A 21,102-nucleotide genomic window follows, 5' to 3' on the forward strand; every position below is an offset into this window, starting at 1 on the left:
AAAGTGCCATGAGAGTGCCATAGAGGTCCGAGGGAGCGGAGCCCGGCACTTTCCACTGCAACAGGAGGGTAGATAAGAATAACGTGAAATGTACATCGCGGGCTATCGAGTATTGAATGATGTATGATGCGTAGGGAAGTAGGTAGGTATGTGCTTTGTGATTAGAAAAGTTTGGATCAAGTAGGCCGATTTAATGATATTTTATGATGTTGGTAATGTCTAATGTAATTTCTAGACGATAAAGTAGGTATCGGGTGTAAAACAAGTTAATCACTTGCATATTCCCGATTAATAAAATGAACAAGCGATTGCAATTTTTTTAAATAAGATTTACTATACATATATTTTGTTGAGATTTGATGGCCTGCCTATCTATTCCAGTGGGATTCAACAATGGATTATGTTGGGTTGCCTACAGAATTTAGTAGATATGTATACATTGAGATATGTTTAGTATTAGTATATTTAGTAATATTACTAATGTATTTTTACATAGATTATGATGATGTACTTATGTTATATTATCTATCAATTTAGTAAAGTACCTACTTACCCAACAACGTTAGGTACCTACTTAGGTATTTAAAGCAGGTATTTACTTTAATTTTACACATATTCTTATAAAACTTAAAATGTTCGGAGCGAATACATTGCAGTGTAAACAATATCCGAGGATGTATCTTATCCATCGTTTTTCATCCCCAGACCGGCTTGCTAATCGTTCAGACTATTAAAACTTTAATACTTTAATCTTAGGGTGGAATCTCATAGAACTCCATGGAGATAAGTCATTTCGTATGCAAGTTGAAATAATAGCGTGTCAAAAACAGCAATGGAGTGACGAGAATTCTTTCCGACTCCTTGGCTTTATTTAACTGTGCATGTTTTAACATTAATTGTAAGTTTTCCACTCGGATACCTCGCCGACGACTTGATGCAAATGTTATTCTGTCAAAACGATTTGCTGTTAAATTCATGGAAGATAAATCGTGTTGAATTTGAACGGGCAATTTGGTTTTGTGTTGTTATTTAGTTTATGCTAATAAATTGCTGGTTCCGACTGAATTCGACTTTATGAGTTTGAATTCGTGTTCATATAATTTTATATCATGTGGTTTCCAGGACTTGTGACCGGTTAATGACAGTATGCTGATTTCTTTTACATGGGACTTGAACATAACTGGCAGGGAGTGGATGTAATGTAAAATTTGACGATTCAAAGTGTAACTATGTTACCTACTGAATAAAGATATTTTTGAATTTGAATTTGAATTGAATTTGCTTATGCCTACCCCTTCTGGGATACAAACGTGACGCTATGCTTTGTTATTAAGTACTTACTGGTATAAAAGGCGAACTTAATAAACTAAACGGATTGCTGACAGGAGAATACCTTTGGATTATGTATGTTCAAACGTGTGATAACAATTTACTGTGTTCTAGGCAAAGTCTACGGCAAAAGAACTTTACATCCAAGGCATTTTTATAAACGACAAGGCCATGTTTTTCGATGCTAAACATAGTAGAAATTACTACGTACTTACTTACTTGACTGTAAACAGATAGAAAATAAAACTGAATTTAATAAAATAGAATAACATTTTCTATACATTTTTTATTACATTTAACATTATTAAACTATTTTAATTTACTTACTTTTATTATAATTAAATAATTATTTCTCTTCTTATACTAATTTGAATGTTAAATTAATGTCATACCAATTACTATTTACTTACCTACATTTCTTAATATAATAGTAAGATAAAATATTTATTGCATTCCTGATGTCTTTTCTTAGTAAGTACTTATTAATAAAAACTAAATAGGATATAAACGGGATTAACGTTAGAGCTATGTTTACCTACCTATTTATAGATGTATCGGTGGTGTAACAGTGTCCCCTCTGTCGGGTTTAGGGTTCAGTAGGTGAGCCATGTGACCGCGTCACGTGCGGGACCCGCGTGCCCGTGACGTCATCACTTGCCTTCGCCGATAATACACGCATTCTATGAATATCTTGTTTGTAACTGACCATAAGTAATTATTGTGTTTTAGGTAAGCATTGATATTGCAATATACATAATATTTAGCATATCCGGTTATTTAAAAAAATGCACATCCTATATCTATTATGTTTTATTTGGGCGTAAATCCTCATAATTCTTTATAATACTCGTAATTAAATAGCTTTATTGAAGACAGGTGACAATGACATAAGTGACAATGTTTTTACTTTTATTTTAGCAATTCTTTGAATTCTCTTTGACATCGTAAAACAATCATTCTCTACAATAGTTAGGTACCTACCTAGTTACCTACCTACTATGTTTCTTGCACTTACACGTTGGTATCTACTACGCTAGATGGTACGTACTTGCATTCGCATTTACCATTTTATTTTTATTCCTTCAAATCGTTATTTCGAGTCCGTAATTCGAATGGATACGAATCAACGAGATGCCACAACTCTACAAACCCACTTTGTAGATAAAATCTGACTGCGGACGGACTGACGGGTTGTTAGCGTTCTACTATGGGAAATTCAGCATATGCCACTGCTTTCATAACCAACGACAACGATATTTAGTATAAAAAGTTATATTATATAATTAACACCAGTAAGAAATATATAATGTAAAAACCAGAATATAAGTATTGTCGTAGGCAAATTAGGTACTAACTTGTTAAAAATAGACTTTAGATAATGAGCGGATATTTTTATAATTTCACCTAGGTAAAAAAATAAAACTACCTAAGTAAGGTATCTAAGTAATACTTATTAGGTGTATCGTAAATAAGTAAAAGTTCAATTTGTCTAAAAAAAACATTTTGATATCGACGGTTAAGACCGTAGTCTTGAAACTGAAATCTCAGAACGACTATTCGAAATAATTATTTGAACTTTGATTTGAGTTTATTAGCCCCATCTTTTGATAGTTATAAAAAATAATTAGTGTTTTTTATGCTAGTGACATCTATTATCTAATAGATTTATTAATTGATTCAGCGCCATCTTACGTGTATTTAGTGTACTTTAACAGTGATATCTATTGGCGAGTAGCATTACTAATTCATACAGCGCCATCTAGTGTAACTTTTATTATATTTCAAACGTACGCTAGATGGCGCTGCAAACGGTGAATTGTTTATGAGAATTGAAAAACAGATGGCGCTGTTGTTTTATTACAATGTTGCCATGAAAAATAAATATCAGTGTCAGAGGGAGTGGCTGATTGGACGAGGCCGAGAGAAATTGACAGAACAGAACGCTTTTTTTGGGACGAGAACGAGATCGCCGGGCAAAGTTGCCCGTGGGTTGTTGTGGACTGGATTTATATCAGAGTGTTGATGTGTAGTGTTTTGTTTATGAATTAAATCTGTTTTTATTTAGTTATTTTCGTTCTATATCAACATCGAAACAAACGAAGCTCAAGGTAAGCAAGTCTTATCTGTGTTTATTTTAATGAGTACAATGCCCATCTGATTCATGACTTAGGCGATCACTCATGTGAAAATTATGCAGTTTTACGTCCAATGATGGACAAAGCTGTCTTTAATTTATACAGAATATCACGCAGACGTGAATTTATCTATATCTTAGTTTAAGAATTGTTTAGATTTCCATTCAAAACAAAACGCCTACGTAGACTCTGAAGTAAACACTAACACTAATGAAGTCACCGAACTGATAAAATTGTTTATTTTACGAATATCAATACCTTTGAAGACGATTTATTCATTCCAGAACAAACATCTCAAGTATTTCGTAAACGAAATGCATCATCTGACTGGCTAAAAACTACTAAGTATTATTATACCTACTATAATATCACCTACTTACTCCACTATAATATAAATAAATAATACTATATTATCTACTATAATAAACTACAATATGCATTCAACGACATTCCAACACAATGTATATTGTTTACGGAATAAATAAAATTGGTGCATTCATAATATCTATTTTTTTTTAATAATACACAAATCTATCGTTAGCATAATTAAAGTCTCAAAAAAGGCATTTTATATTATATAGGACTACTTGGAGAAAATATCTAACAACACAAAACCACAAACAACATAAGCAACACAAAAAGCAACAAATGAAAATAACAAATGAATATTTCTGATACTTAGGTATCTAATTTAATTGTCATTACAGGTAATTCATATTGAACACTAGTATCCCCTTATCAACAATACTATAAGCAATACAATAGGTACCTATTCAATAGATTGTACCTATTATGCTGCACATAAGTATGTACATTAACTTCTGAAAATCTTCAAAAATAAGCACTTTTAGCCTGCATTTTCTACTCAATTTATCATTCCGTGCTGTCCTGTGGGCAATAAACTATTAAATCAAAATGGAAAATTATTCCTATTCTAATCTTATCATCGGTGGCAACAAGAGTATTTTATAATTTAAGGTCTAATAGGTACTTAAATTATAAAATATTTCTCCTGTTTATAATGTGATGAATTTATGAATCTTAATTGTCGGCAAACTTATAAAGATCTTCTACCTCTCACATCTACTACTTCTTCGATCTACTTCCCACAACTATTACCATTGACATCCTAAAATGGACATATGTAAATGTAATTCAACATACATGTAATGTAGCAACATGGCAGCTAATTAGTCCATCACATTAAAGTGTTCCTCTAGTTTACCTTCTAAATTTTATTTTATTGCTTGGGATGATAAGAAAAGCTATTTGAGCATCCTAAACGTTGCTTTTTGTTGAGACATGTCCTGTTGAGTACACTGAAATATAAAATTTTACATTTGCCACATTAAAAATTGCCCAGGGCCTTTATATAGTGCCAATCTCCATTTTTTATTCAAATTCCAAAACATATTAGGTGTCCGTTTAATGTTGTCATTATCACACTTATGAATTGTAGGTGTAACTGCAAATAGATAATTAATTTTTCAGAGTAAAGAATGCACCCAAGAATCATGTCTGAAAATTTCCTAATAAAAGTTCTTTAAACAATAACTCCTTCTATATCTCTCCTCTCTAACAATAATAATATAGTATTGAGTAACTGTTACGCCAGAGTTAGACCGATGACTCAAGGCTGCCTAGAGTATTATTTTAGTACCCTAGCTCTAGTCCTAACAGTCACGCACACGCGAGGTCGACGACCTCACCTGGAATCTAAAATTATTGCACGCCATGTGTTCAAATGTCAATGCTCCGAAATGGGGCGCAAAAATATTTCCAAACGGCTTAAAAATGGAGCAAACGTATTAATTTTCTTTGCCGACAATAATTGCTAAATTCCAACTAAAAAACGCTGCGAGAAATACCTAGTTGAAATTGCGTATCACAGGCGACGTTACGAAGCTTAAAATGGTTTTTGCCCAATAGCCCATGACAAAACAACAATCAGTTAAATCTATTGTTGTTACTGTAATATGGGAACAATGATATTGAAAAATTACGTAATAGATTGTCGTTTCGATTCTCAATCGTTATTCATTTATATTGCATTGTTGTAATTTGTAGTACAATAACGCACCTACATACTTAGACGATTCTATAATAACCAGATTTTAATATTTTTTGCGTTTTTAATAAGTTTTTCTAAACCTGTGCTACTCTTGTAGGTAGGTACTTATTGAAAAAGTGCTGTATAATTAATTAGTTTTCATTAATACACTCAATCTAAACGCACACTTAAGTGGTCTCCAGGCCTGTACTCAACTAGCCCCATCCTCTGTAGAGACAAGTATTCATTCATTTTACTACTCTCTGTTTCTGTACCTCGTTCTCTTCGCAGCTGTGCAACTGGGATTTTTTTTATGAAACACGTGCTGGTAAATAATTCAATCAAAGTCGGACACTAACATTAGTTACATGTAGCAATTAGGTACATCCCACTATATTATATCTCAAGCATTACCAAGACCAGCCTACGTCCCTTATTTAATTACGAAGCAGGCAATAGTATCGATTGCATGCATTACGTTTGTCTGTGTCTCGTCTCGTTTGAAAGCGCGACCCAGATCTTTTCATTTGCATAGTTAGTGTACGCGTATACCTGCCCAGAAAGCCCACGCTTTCATTAAATCTGCTGCCGTTTATGGAATTAAAAGGCTGCATTCGTTTTTATTTCATATATCGTCGCGTTAGAGTGAAACCCACTTAAGCTCCGTTTTGAAAAAACACATTCTGGTGTGATTTTCTTCAACAAAACCTCGATTTCATTCAATTAATTTCATTCCAGGTAAAAATTAATTACTAATTAGGTACAGTCATGAGCAATATAATGTACCCACTTTAGGACTCTGTCGCACTAACATTTGACATTTAGTGAGACTTACAGTTCAATTTGTCAAAAAAGTTAATGTGAAATGGTACCAAAGTGTATACATGTTAATGCTCCTGACCTTACTTGGATTGAAACTGACGTGTGCTAATCCGTGGTTTAACCAAAAATCACATCCGAATGTGATTTTGCAAAAAGGCGCTTATATGGTTTTCACTATAAGGCGACCATATTTATAGCATATTTGTATTGGTATATGCGACTATTTACTTATTAATTAGTACGCAGCCATTACATAAGGCATGACAGTCTCGGACGGCTAAATAATAACTCTGGCACCAGGGTTGATGAGATCGGTTATCCACCTTACAACCCAAACATGATAATGGTGGTGAGATATTTTAGGTTGCTGTCATTTCGGTATTCATGTTCAGATATAACTATGATGAACTATTTAGTGACATGATAGCATTCCATCGCCTATTCTTCTTCTATCGTGTGGGTTGAGGTGGAATACCAACCTCATCACCCCTGGTGTCAGGGTTACTATTGAGCCGCCAAAGGCCCCTGACATGGTTCATGTAACGACTACCTACTTACATCAGTAAGTAGTAACCGGGGCCTATTAATAGGTCCATCATAACGATTCCATCTACAAACTTAACTTTTAATACCTCAGTACTTTTCGTCCCTGGTCATACACGGAACTAACTTGATAGTTCTCAACAAAAACTTATATATAATATACGACAGCAAGCAGGCCTATGAAGTGTCACCTGATAGTTGTTATGCTCTACATTATGCTGGTATCACATTACCACGATGTCATGTTTACGCAACTTGTATATTCATACGCACGCGATTCCACATACATAAACTGTTATTATGCCGACATGGATTTGGATAGGCAAATCCACATATCGAGAAAGCTATCTCCAGGCACATTCGGTGTTTATAACATAAGCTTATGACTAAATCATATCATTTAAACGTTATTTAAAGAAAGTTTACAAGATCTATGTTTTTTTCTTTTTTAAATTTTATTTTCAATTATTGTTCTTTTTAATTTGTTAACTTTAGTTTCTACTTTTTATTATCAGTGTTGTGTGCGTCTATAATTGGCAGGCATACTGGAACTTTTCCTATATGTATTTTATTTTGTGTGTTTGTGTATATACTGCAGTTGAGGCACCATAATAAATAAATAAATCCTAATTGGAGTAGTCAGAGGTACATCCATCGCAAGATGAACTAAGTACCCACACCTCGCCGAGCTTTCTGTTAGACCAACGTGATAGGTGGTGAGCCGTATTGCCGTCATTACGGTCGAGCCAACTGTAAATGTGTCGCGGGTTGGAGCTTTATGCTTTTAGGTGTTTTATGTACTTGTGTACATCAAAAATTATAGCAAACAACAGAAATTATACAGTACGGTACCGTGGCCTACGTATGACACTTTTTACCATACTTAGGATGAAATTCGGTATGCTCCATTCCGGTCAAGTAGTTAATGATGTTTGAGGCAAATTTACAATAAGTCCCGTCAAAAAATCCATAGTCCATTCATACTCGACTTCTAGCAAGACAGAATGACGATTGAAGAATACAAATTTACTTTATTACGTATCACAAGAAACAATTTAAGCGTGTACAAGATGGAATACTGTACATTTGGCAGCCTTATTGCCTTACAGCAATTTCCTCCAGTGGTGGGAAGTATTGAGAGAAGAAAGTTTTCCTTTTTGTCGTAGTTGCAGACCGTGGCAAAGAATTTATGATATAAATAAATTCTTTACCAAACCAATCATCCTCACATCGGACAATGAATCCACCGGTCGTTGATATTCAGCTATGTTCATTTTTTGCTCTACATTGCATAGCGGTTTCGTTTTTTGCTTTTAGCGTAAGGCGCAACGCGAGCTACCCAGTATTGACCATTCGCTTTTCAATAGCAAGTGTAAAAAGTCCGCTTAAAGAAATGAATGGCGTTGGAAGTATACTTTAGAAATTCATAAACAGATGTGAAAACTTACAGTGCAGCATTTAGCGAACATACACTTGCATACTTAATGAACTGACGCCTAATTCCAAGAGAATTCCATTTTCTTCGATCATAACACAGTTGTCTTGCTTCCTCCACATTTTGCGAAACGCGAAAAAAATTGTAATATTATGGATAAATAAAATACTTCATATAATTATGGTGGTTGCCCAGTTGTTAGAACGCTTGCTTCTCACTTTGAGGTCGCAGGTTCGAATCCGAATACAACACAGGCCTAACCAATGATTTTCGAATTTGTCGAATTCATGTTTGGATCATAAATAATTATCACCGCTGAATGGTGAAGGAACACATTGTGAGGAAACCCACATTCCCGAGAAATGCATTTTCAGAGGCCTAACCTAACCTAACCTGTATTGGGCTGGTTTTCCCTTCGCGGGGTCGAAGGTCAGACAGGCAGCTTCTGTAAAAAAATGGACCTGTCAAATCTTCAGGTCCTAACCTAAGCGGACCCTGTGAAAAACGGGATAATGCTAAGGAGATGATGGCTCATATTTTGATGATGATGATGATTCATATTTTCGTCTATTGGCGTTTTGAATGAGTTATATAAATATAGGTACCCTCCTGAGGCCCACATTTCCAGCCACAATAGTAACTAATGGGGTTTGGATTTTTAAAGGAATTTAGGCCTTAAGACTATAATACAAAGTAAAGTAAGTAGAACATTATATTTAACATATATAAGATTAATTATTGTGTCACTATAGGCGGTTTTATTTACGTCCTGTCTGAGCGTGGCTAGTTCAAAGCTTACAGCATCATTAGTTGCGGTAGGTGACTCAGCTTACCTTCGGTGTTGAAGTCGAATCACCCATCCTATGTAGACATAAGTAGGGGAGTATATTATGTGAAAATAGAGGTGTTTTGTGCCTTTACCACCATCTTACATCCTCCGAGATTTCATACTTCTTTAAGTACATCATTAGACTTTAAATTTTTCTAAGACTATTTCGACCTAGGCATAGCTTTCCTATCGAAGTTTCTCTACTGTCAATCTGTTCCACGTTCATTGAATCTGGTCTAAACATATACGTATAGCGATCTTAAGTATAACAAACAATACGCATTCTGTCTGAGCTCCACAAAGAGTCAAAAGAATGAAGGTACGTTGGCCTGACAAAACCGTCAAAAAAGAATGTTTGAAAAGAATTATTTCGAGTTGGCTGCGACCGATAGTGACGTCACTCGTGTCTTTTATTCCTTTTCTAACTTGGACATAAAAGATGCAACGCCTATCTTTGGCGTGTCCGCTTGCCGTTTTGTACAATGTTCGGAGCAGGCTGTGAAAATTACACAGGAAATTGAGGAAACCAACTTTGTACTTACTGTTTAAAAAAAAAATTGAGCTTTGTTAATAGTTTTCTGTTACTAACATAATATGGACTAGTTTCCGAAATAAATATTTTGAATTTGAATTTTGAATAGAATCGACCTCGCTTTTTCTATATTTTGTTGTATTAAGAAAGTAAGTGCCACACACGTATTTCGACCGATTTAACATTTCTTGAGTACCTTCCTGGTCTCTAGGTGAGTCCTGTAAGTAGGCCAGCCAAATACTCTGCATTCAGCATGTCGCTACATCTATTTACATCGCGCTTTAAACAAAGATTTGGGGTCAACATACGCTCTACTTATTCGGAATGGAGTGGCGGCCAATCCTGCGGCCATCCCACTCGTTCGCATTGTCATCCAGCGGGCATTGTAGCCAATAAAGTGATTAATTCAGGCCATATGTGTTCCGCCGATCCATTCCGAATTAGGGCCACTCTTCACTAGGGTTGGCCGCTTGGCCACAAACGGCGCGGTGCCGCGATGTGACGTCACCACTCATTTGTACCGGGACCCCTCATCTGTCAGCCGATTGTGTTTGTCAATGTGATTGACTAATACCGTGACAGATGCTTTGTTCTGATTTTAATTTTACTAACAATGCCGGCTGCATTTAGAACGTTATGTTTGTAAGTTGACTTGTTTGTAAGTTATAGAAATTAAAAGTTATAGAAAATAAAACCAGACTAATGATACTAACTTTACGTTGACAGGTGCATTTCCAAAAAATATTTTTGTTGGATAAAATAAAAATAATAAGCCTGGATATCTACAGTTTATACCTGCAGTAGTTTTAGGTGGATGACAGGATTTCAGAGGTTCGACAACAAAATATATTTATTAAAATTGACTATTAAAACTGTAGCTGTTACTTTTGATTGAAATCTTTAATTGGATAAATATATTTTTTAGTTTGAGTATACGTTACTCTACAGTAGTTATGAAACATACCACACTGCTCCACTGCGGGTTGGTGGAGGTGTTGCATTGTGGAATATAAAGATTAAAAATGACAACCGAGACAAGATATACAAAAGAAGCCACGTATTTTAAAGTAAATGTCACCGTGCCCTAATATAACCTAAGTAGATTTTTGCTTGTGCATGTATAGATATCAGGAATATGTAAAGTAGATGGGAATCAACTTTCTAAGGGCATATTCAGATCCCCGGCCCGACAGTTGGCACAGTACAATAACCAATTTTCCATCCTTAAGGGCCAATAAGTTGCGATGTACGCTAGTAGATGTGTGTCACTTCAAACGGTTATATTACATTATAAATACATACACATACATAAACTCACGCGTATTTCCTACCGGGGTAAGCAGAGACACACATAACACATTATAACAAGCTAATATACCACTTGCAATGAGCAGCATTGATCTCTGAAAACTGATCACAACCCTAACTGCATTACGGAGTTTCGCCATCTAGCCATTTGGCAATTGAGTCTCGGATTGGATGCTTTATGATTACTCAGTGCAGCATGTATGATGATTGGTGGGTTTTACGACGCAGACAGAACAAATCAATTCTCCTCTTCCCGTATTACTCCGTGTTTTACGAGTCAGAAGCCATTTCGCACCAGGGCCAGTATTACAACTGGTACTGAAACAACCGTTTTTAAAGATCAAAGATAACCAACTCCATGGTTCGTGCATATAAACTTACTTCAAAGTGGTGCTTTCTGCTAGTATTATTAGCCTAAGGACATGCACTTCGAAAAACTTTTAAACAGCCAACCTTAAAATATTTACTTACCAAGAACTTCCGTAAGCCATATTTTATCAATACTTGATTACTTTCTTATCTCACCTACGTACTCATATGTTTACAAACAATATATTAAAGGAATGACACCTCATATTATTACAAGGTGAACTTTCACCAAACGATTTAAACAGTCTCGGCAGCGCAGTCCTACAAAAGATCTCCAATAACATATTCATTAAGTGACCGACTAAATATTATGATAACTGTCATGAGCCCTCTTCGGGGAACGTGTTATTCTCACATTAAGTTATCTTCAAGCAAGGTCAACGACCCGTAGGGCTTCGGGTAAGCCGCGTGCGCTTGCGTCTGTCATAGATTAAATCAGCTGTTGGATGATCTCGACGCTAAAATAGCTAAGTCATGACATAATGCGTAATAAAAACTGTTTGTTCGTGCTGCCTGTGTTTAGTTTAAAATGTACATTTAATTGACAAATACAACAGTTTAACCTTGTACATGACGTTTAATTAGGCGCTTGACACACGCACTTGGGACACAAGTAGGTGAAATTTTACTCCGCGTGCGGAAATAAATCCGCGTGACACTAAATCTCTTACTCTGTTTATCGTATTCATAATTTGACTGATTCTTAAAACTTAACTACTAAAATGTGTGTCAAAGTCAATATAGAAACTAGCCTCTTGATGCTTCAAACAAACTTGAACATCGTCTTGAAGTGCTCCTAATCTTTGACGCAGCGACCCACGTGCATTTCACCCACGCAGACCAGATTCTACCTAGCAAGTTACAACATAATGTACAATTTCCGTTTAAAATCCCATAACTACATTCTCTAATCTCCAGTCATACGGACCCTCGATTTCTCTAAAATTAAAAAGTAAACGTGACTCCTGTTTATATTTTTACATTTCCCACATTTTGGTGTATGTTGTTATTTCCGATTCTCTTACAAAACTAATCTTATATGTCCATTTAAAAAACCGTTGTGGCGAATCAATTCGAACTCATCTCTAATCTAACCTACATCTACTTCGTTATTTTTTATTAGTATTCTAATCAAACCCATATACTTAGCAGTATACATAAAATATATCGCCACAAAGATCTTCAAGACAATAAAAAGCTACTTAAATATCGAGGTTGTCTAGACGCATCGTAAATTAATCAAATACCATTACTTAGAAGATCGTACCAATTGTAATCATCGCTCTCCTTTAATAAACATGTCATGGGACACATTCATTCATTACGAATGAGTATTTGTCAACGCATATTGCCTCCATCTGGGTCCGAGAGAAGTATTACAATAATAATTGTTTTTTGTATTATTTTCATTCATATGTTGAAATAAAAGGGCCTTGTTGGCTCACTGATCAGATTTTCTGGTGGCGAACTCAAAGTGGTTCTTGTAATACTTCGGCGTCTGTCTGACAACGCACCATTTCTGTTTATCTATTAATTACAGACAGGAGCACCTAGCTCTAAATCTACTGTTACAGAGGTTTGAGTTTTAAATACCATCTCTATCATAAATAGTTGGCTCTCAATACTCCCAATACATGATGAGAAGTTACTAAGCCGTCGTATAATTACATAACATGTTAGACGCAATATGATTCTTTAGTCGATTCGGTGACACGTTTAGAATAATAAGCAGCACGCATGATACATTTCTAGATCGACTGTTTAGTTCCAGACCACGCGCTGAATCTAAAACAAAAGACTTAAAAACAAATTGTCTTATAAGTTATAAATTATAATACAAAGTCCGATTATTTATGTTTTGATAAATCAACAAGGCAGATAACAAATAATCATATTTCACTTATTAAAATTCCGAGATGTTTCACTAACGGTTCCAAAATTCAAAATGATGAATCTTTATTAGCATTTAACAGGGCTATTTTAATATATGTTTAAATTAACAGAATATAGTTAAATCAGGGTTATATCAACAATATAATTTGATGATTACATTTCATCATAGTAACAGCTGAGCTGGATCTGGGCCAATATAATAAAATACGTGTTAACCAGGCACGTGTGAAATCAATAGCATGTTTCCATTTAGATAGTAAAAGCAATGTAGCCGTTACTCGTTACATCGATACCCATATGCTACACGACAGGAAATAGAGGTTTGTGACTTCGTAACTACTGCAGCTTGGAAGGTGTCAATAGGAATTCAATAACCCCATAAAATTAATACGATTGTTCTTTATTTATAATATTTGAAGCTGCATCTTATAGATTAAGTTATATATTTACTTTGTTTGCTACTTATCTGGTGACTTCCTGAAAGTCACTTTTAAGTAATATAGATACACTTTATTGCTGTAACAGCACTGCAACTGTTATACCTTTTACCGCACCTATCGCCTTAACCACATGTAGACCAGCCAACATATAATATCGAGATTCATATTTCGACGCCGCATCGCATGAGTGTTACCCCTTACCTGAGAATAATGAATAATATATTATATAATTACGTATAGAATACTACATCTCCCCCCGCACCAATTCGTATCAGGCTCCGACCTCACCTCACCCCCTATGGGTGATACTTTAGCCTTAAACGCAAGCCTAAGTAGCAAGGAGTAAAACCCGAAAACTGTTCACTCGCATATTCGCGTTAGGCAGCACACGATAAGAATGTTTTTTTTTTGAAGGTGTATCTGGGGTGTGTTAGTACTTAGCTACGAAACATGAGCAATTAGTATAGTACAATTTTTGTAAGAATCTGTAGTTCTCAGAGTACATTTCTCAGTTTCCTTCCTCTCACACACTCCCATTTGAACAAATTTATTGCGGGTCGGCGTGGAGTGTAATGCTAGTAATCCAGTATTTCTGTAGCTAGCTTTCCTAGAACATCCAAATGTCTGACAGAATAATTGTTTGAATACAGTAATGCGTCTTTCGAGGCATGTTTACTCAAAAACATTATAATTTACATATAACAACAGTCTCCTGAAGACCGTTGTAGAGAGGTTGTCCTTAAATAAGAAATTGATTACAGATTAAAATTGATTAGGTACAGCAACCAATCACTCTTAGACACCTATTCAAAATAGCATGTGTCTGTTCTATAAAATAACCATTATCGATAAACCTCAAGACATTACAAACAATTTGTTATTACTAAAATATACAAAATAACTGAAGTTATCCCACATTGCAATGACGTGGGCAAACTGGATGACGTTCACCAGGCAATGTGCAACCGTGTTGCTAAATTGCTACATTTCCATTGAATACAACAAGATCAATCAACAAGCTAAGTTCTCTAAAACCAAGTGGGCATAAACAAATAATATTTTAGTTAAACACCGAAAGACTTCTTTCGATACTTCTACGATGGGATCACTTGGACTAAGTACAAGTACACATTTTGTGTCTTGACTAGCATCTGGTGCCGTCTTAGCCCAGTTCGGAAGTTCGCATCTCAGCATGGGCCTCTAAACCATTGATTTTCCAATTCGTGTTTGGATCATAAATGATTATCACGTGCTCAGCGGTGCAGGAAACAATCGTGAAGAAACCCATACTCCCAATGCGATTCGGAGGAATGTGACTCTTGTTGGCGTGGTTATTTTTTGGCGGGTAGCGGTTGGAAGGCAGACAGGCAGTTGCTTCTATAAAAAACCGGACCTGTCAAATGGTTAAGCAAGCGGACCCTGTGAAAACGGTATATGATGATGGTCAACTTGACGAAGTAACGGTAAATCTTTATTTAAAAATCGTTTGCAGAATTAGTAAAATCCAAATCTCGTCTAGGAAGGAAGTAATTTCTTAAAGGAAACGGTCACATTAGCAATATTAAATCGCTTCGGAAATCAGCATTCGAGAATTATTCGTCACCAGGCGCTTGTATCCTGTCAGAACAGCCACTCGCAATACAATGAGCAAATTAATTCTTGCATTTTTAGTCGTAAGCTCCGACAACGTATGCGTCTGTCATTCGAAATCATTTCGTATGGAACCCGAGGTGGAAGGCTTTATAAATTCAGCATGCAAATAAAGCAGGCGCCAATTCCGTCCCAAATATGTGCGCAAACAATTAATTTCATTACATACAGTGACTAGACTTGAATCGCTCTCATCATTTAAGTTTCATGACGAGAATTTTAGTACCGCGACCGAGGCAGCATTCTCTCCTTCAATTTGTTTTTATTCTCTTTGATATTTCTCCGCTCTGTTAGGTCTGTTAAATCATGTAAACTTACCTAATAATTCAGATAACACTACATTTTCGACAATTCGTTTCTTATTTCTTAGTGTTTTATCTTTCATGTGTATAAAGGTTTTAATAATATAAATGGGTTGTCTGGCTTAACTCTTGATTTGTCACTGTCGTTACTTATTTCCTTTTCTTAATTAACTTCACTCATGTGTGTTTGACACTTGGTACCTCTTTTAGTCCGTCACCAACTTATTGTTACTGTCAGAGATTGTTCAACACAAACAGAAACCGTTTATTTAGTATCGTATAGGTACAAGTATTCGAAGCTAAAGAAATAGCGTAGAGGCGATTTCAACTTGACTTTTTAATTAGTAGATAAAATTAGATCATTCATTCATCACCAGAAGCGCTCAGTTTTTATTTTATTTATTTTTTTCTCACAAATAAAACATTCGGCTAATACAATAATATGGCAGCCATCTGTTCCCAATGTATCTAAGCCAAGTGTAATAAACGTAATGTCAGACTTTTGAAGAATCGCTCTTGAATATAGGTTAGTTTTATTTTCGGGTGAAGCCGATAATATTTTTCAACGTAATATATTCAACCCGTTTTGCGTATTTGTAATGATATATGGTCGGAAAATATTTGTAAAGGATACAGCTGTGGCTTTTACGCGATTGTGTAGTTTTAAAGCTCTTAACAAACATTTGAGGCCACACGCACTGTTCGTGAGTCAGTGGGTGATTGGCGCTACCATAAGTTTACCACCATATTAACAGTTTTATTAGTGTCCATTGACTTGTCACTCCTTGATTGATGTTCAGTCCAAGTAGGTACCTATAAAACGAATTCATATCAAAGAATGTATGTTCAGAATTTAAATTGCTCTTAACTATAGTGCCATATGGCCAATGTTTAAGAGCGCACGCAACCAATTTAAGCTCAGAGACGCCTTTTGCCTTTTGTGGAAATAAAATACTGCTGGTTGTACGAGGACCTGTGATGCATAAAGATTTCTTACTTGTTTTTGGTTCTTAAAGATCGTCATTATCATAACGTAACATAACATAACAAATACTTTATTGCACAAACAGGAAAAAACAAAATACAAAACAAAAGAGAAATAGAATTAGTACAATCATCAGTTTTAGGTATATAGTTTCGAAAAGGTTGTTTTACTTCTCATTCACATAGGTACTACTAGTCTGTTGACTCCATCTTAAAAAGTAAAGTCTCTGAAATTTCATACATGTGGAGGATTTTTACCTATAGGCACTACAGAAACTACCCACTTACCTACTTTACCACCACCTATCACGTTGGTCTAATAGAAAGCACGGTGTGGTGTGGGTACTTAGTTCATCTTGCGATGGATGTACCTTTGACTCAGTTGGGATATAATTGTGAACTTATGTTAGGTACTAAATTAAGTAACTGGCTTCAAACTACAAGACGATTTGACGTATTATATTAGTTCACGCCCACGGTATATGGATGCCGATAGAAGCTGAAATCGCTGCGAATAGAACACTCGAAGGAAACTTTTTTGATTAGTCGACATGCGAACCTCACCTTACGTGATACGTGACGGAGCTCAACACGGATTACATATTACAATAGAACGCGCGTTCATTCTGATTCAGGTTTTTTTTGCAGCGCAAACGGTATTCTATACGGTTTTTAATTAAACATATATGAGACATAGAATATTGATAAATGCTACTAAATTAATTACTGTACTTACTTACTTTTGTGTCAATCCACGAGTTTTCTTATGTCTAAAATAACAAAGTTTTGGAAAGCTAGTAACTTTTATCAATCTACAAATTCTGAACTTCTTAATCTACGGTTATCAACTAAATAACTGAGCGAAGAGCAAGGATTAAACGGATGCCAGTTATAATCCAACAGTGACTTAAGTTATCACGCAATGTAAAGCGGGGCTGAAACTAATTCGAGCATTTGTTGCTAACACGTAACTTACTGAAGCCAAACACCATGGGCGGCTCCCCTACACTTATTATGTCAAGATCCTTATCGTTGCCGCGGTGGAGATTCATAAAGTTAATTTCGCCGTCGCGTGCGCAAACAACGCCGCGCTCTGCCCTACATACACTAGATAGCTGCAAAGATATAGATAGCAATCTCATCAACGCTTCGACGAAACCAAACAAAGGCAAAGACCTAGTTTCGAGACCATCTATCATTAGAAACATGTGACAGGATGTGTCGATCATATTATAAAAACAGTCAGTCAGTGTAACGAGCTTGTCTAATGAAAAGAAACCTAACCGAAAATATCGGGCTTCTAAAGAACGCACAGAATTCAACATTGAAGACTCGTGGAGAGTCCTTCAAACGGATCGTATAACATAGCGTGTCAAGCTTAACTTCATTTGTTTCTTTATGTACTTTAGTCGATTAATTACTGAAGTGTCACACGGATTAGGATCAGGATTTATTCAAAAGCAATTAGGCGGCTTTTTATCACTTACTAAACAGTTAAGTGACGACATTAATCCGGTTTTACTCGAATAAATGTTGCGCGGATTGATTGGAAATGAAAGTATGAGGACACCAAAAAGGGTTAAATGAAAGATGTCTCGACTCGTTTCTGGTCAAGTCACATCCACGTTGGAATTTGCCATAAGAAATATCTAATTTCGCAAACCGGGACACCCGCTTAATGAGGGACGCAATTATGAGCGCCGGCCTCTTATCCCGATGGAGATCAAAGCCGGCCCCACCCGTTCAAAGCTTATCTCTAACTTCAATGATCATATTCAACTTTAAACTGTGTTAATGCTACTCTACGTTCGAAGGCCCTACCATTAAGTAGAGATATTGGAGAATAGGTAATAAACGTTGCCAAGTGGCAGTTATTCAGCTCACGAATACTCGATCAAATATTCAGCTGAACATTGCGTAATATGTAAGATTATTCGGGGTGGATCTACCCTCGTGAACTCTTCCATTTTCATCCCGGGACGTACTAAAATGTGTTCTCTCGACCCTCTGCATCATTTATAATCATAACTCCTCAGCGAGCACTTTTAACTTCGCACCTCGAGCACTCGCCTGATATGAGGAAAAGGAAAACATTTTTGAAAGCTCTTTGTGTTTGTTTCTTTTGAATCCGTCTTAAATCTCCAGTGGTGTTTATTTGTTCACTACTTCAGTTATCGCAATTAAACTAATGCCCTAAAGCTGTGTTCATGGTTGTTAGATACGGCTTTTATTTTCGCGCTATAGTACTAACCTACTTTGTCATGATTCTATTCTCGGTGTCGATCCAATATAACTTTTATTGGCCGGTCGATGAGCGTGCGTGGGTCAAACGTGAATGCCGAAGGTCTTCCCTGTATCATAATGGGTTAACGCTATACTGGGTAGCTATAGGGTTAACATTCCCTGCTCTTTGAGTTATGCCGCCCGCTCGTCACTAAAATGATTACGACGAATTACTTTTCCAAGAAAAAACTTGCATCCTGTTGCGACATTTTTCATATTTTTCCTTTTACTAAAATAAAGGAAACATTTCGCCTATTTTTACATACCTAATAATGTTTCCCTTTCGACTTTAATGATTCCGCGTTTATATCCATAATGGTATATAATAACATACTCCAAATAATACAATGTAATAATGGCAAGGCAAACTCCAAAGACTATGAAAACCAAAGGATGAAGAAGTATAACATACTAAATAATGAAGTAGGTAGTACATTTTCTGTCATGTAAATTTATTTACTTCAATATTGGTGAACAGGCATTTATTTTACCTTCAAGATTTGTTTGCTCATCAATCTTGCTAGATGTTACCAGTTACCGTTTACTGCTAAACAAATGTTGCCGATAACTTACCGCAGCATTAATGAAATTCCCAGGCGTTTGATTAAAACTGTCCGAATTCGCCGGCCCGGAAACCAGTTGGGAAATTCGAATTATTTCGCGGCGCTGTATTAACCACGATATGAATGAAATTAATTATCAATTACCAAATGACTATTAGCGTGTGAAATATTAATTTAATTATGCGGTTTCCGATTCTAGTCCGATAATAATTTAAACCACGACACGATACTGAGAGAATTGTTATTACACTTACATTTTGTGTCTCGATCCAGAGTTATTCCGTGTGTAGGCAGTTTGTCTTGTCGGAGGTCTTATCACTGTGTGTGATCTTACGTGTTGCAGAGTTTATGTAACTGGGATTTTAGGATTTCATGTAACACACCTAAGGGATTACCTTAGTGGATCATGCTTCTTACTTTCATGTGTGTGTATTTGTCATGTTCACAGAGATAACAGTTTGTATTTCCTATCCTTATAATCTACATAACTAGTATACTTATATTTGAAAACAATGGTCGTTTGTGCCGTAAGTTTTGTTTTGAGATCATTCGATTACTATACAATTAACATACAATATAGGTAAAGTTGTTGTGACATTGCGATGTGACATCGTCTGTGTCATTGCTTCGACTAATCGATGGTTGCTTATAAAAAAATGTTTTTCTATTGTTACAGGTCAATTATCTACAATTTTTTTACTAAGAGGTAAGAATATTTAAATTAGACAACTAATTTTCAAGAAACAGATCTTTTTTCTTTTTTAACACGTTACTAATGAGTATCTTTGTTTGACGAAAAATGTCGCGCTGATAATAAAATCTGTCAATAAACGCACATTTAGGAACACGATCAATACTATCTGTGACGAGCTGAGACATATATAATAAACAGTACCTCAACAAATAACTACTTATTTATTATAACAAGAAAAATAAGGAAGATCCCATTATTATTGAGGATAAATTATATCCAGGAAAAAAGGAAAATAAAATCCGTTACTGATTGATTACATATAGATATCAAACTAAACGGAACCCAAACAGTGTATATTTGTCTGTTGATTTCGACGCCTCCCGGTTGCTTTTAACCTCCAAAATCTACGTAGAGCAGTGGCATTTAATTATGTATCAATAGGATCTTGGTCTCAAGACACTCGTTAATAATTCACACCTCCTTCTCTAACCAGGAACGTAGCTAGGTGACCAAGGGCCGCGGATCTTAATCAATATAACATGATGTAGCGCTACACAGTAGGTTTGAGAAGCCGAATAAGTATCACTGTGCTAATAAGCAGAACGTTCTTGGATTGTATAGAAAATAGTTCTAGAAACCTGTGATATTCACTTTCGTCGGTTAGGGGGTTCGAATGTGTGGATAGAAGACCATGGAGCTGATTGAGGCCCCCGCTGAGTTTATAGGCCCCAGGGCGCTACTTCGATAGCGCCCCGGGCGAGCGAGCTTCGTCTCCGGAAAGCGCCCCATATTAGGCTTTCACCAAAGTAATACGTACAAACATTCCGACTCATGGGGAATAGTTCAGACGTAACCGTCTTGGGAATTCATTATACTTAGCGGAGCTTTAAACGTGGGTAGATAGAATTTTAGGAGCATTCACAATGTAATGAGAAATGCAA

At 35.9% G+C, this 21,102-nt stretch overlaps 1 protein-coding gene across 3 annotated transcripts in view; it reads left to right on the forward strand.

Moving 5' to 3' along the window:
• Positions 1-3,228: 3,228 nt before the first annotated feature.
• LOC126374662 (dystroglycan 1) overlaps positions 3,229-21,102 on the forward strand; it is an 83,896-nt gene continuing 66,022 nt past the window's right edge. For 2 of the 3 annotated variants that reach the window (XM_050021353.1, XM_050021358.1), the window contains exons 1-2: positions 3,229-3,437; positions 20,144-20,173. The gene's annotated coding sequence lies outside the window, so the exon portion shown is untranslated. The remainder of the gene's footprint in view (positions 3,438-20,143; positions 20,174-21,102) is intronic. The other variant, XM_050021354.1, reaches the window with a different exon arrangement.

Source organism: Pectinophora gossypiella, chromosome 17 (genome assembly GCF_024362695.1).
Source record: "Pectinophora gossypiella chromosome 17, ilPecGoss1.1, whole genome shotgun sequence".
Classification (NCBI taxonomy): domain Eukaryota; kingdom Metazoa; phylum Arthropoda; class Insecta; order Lepidoptera; family Gelechiidae; genus Pectinophora; species Pectinophora gossypiella.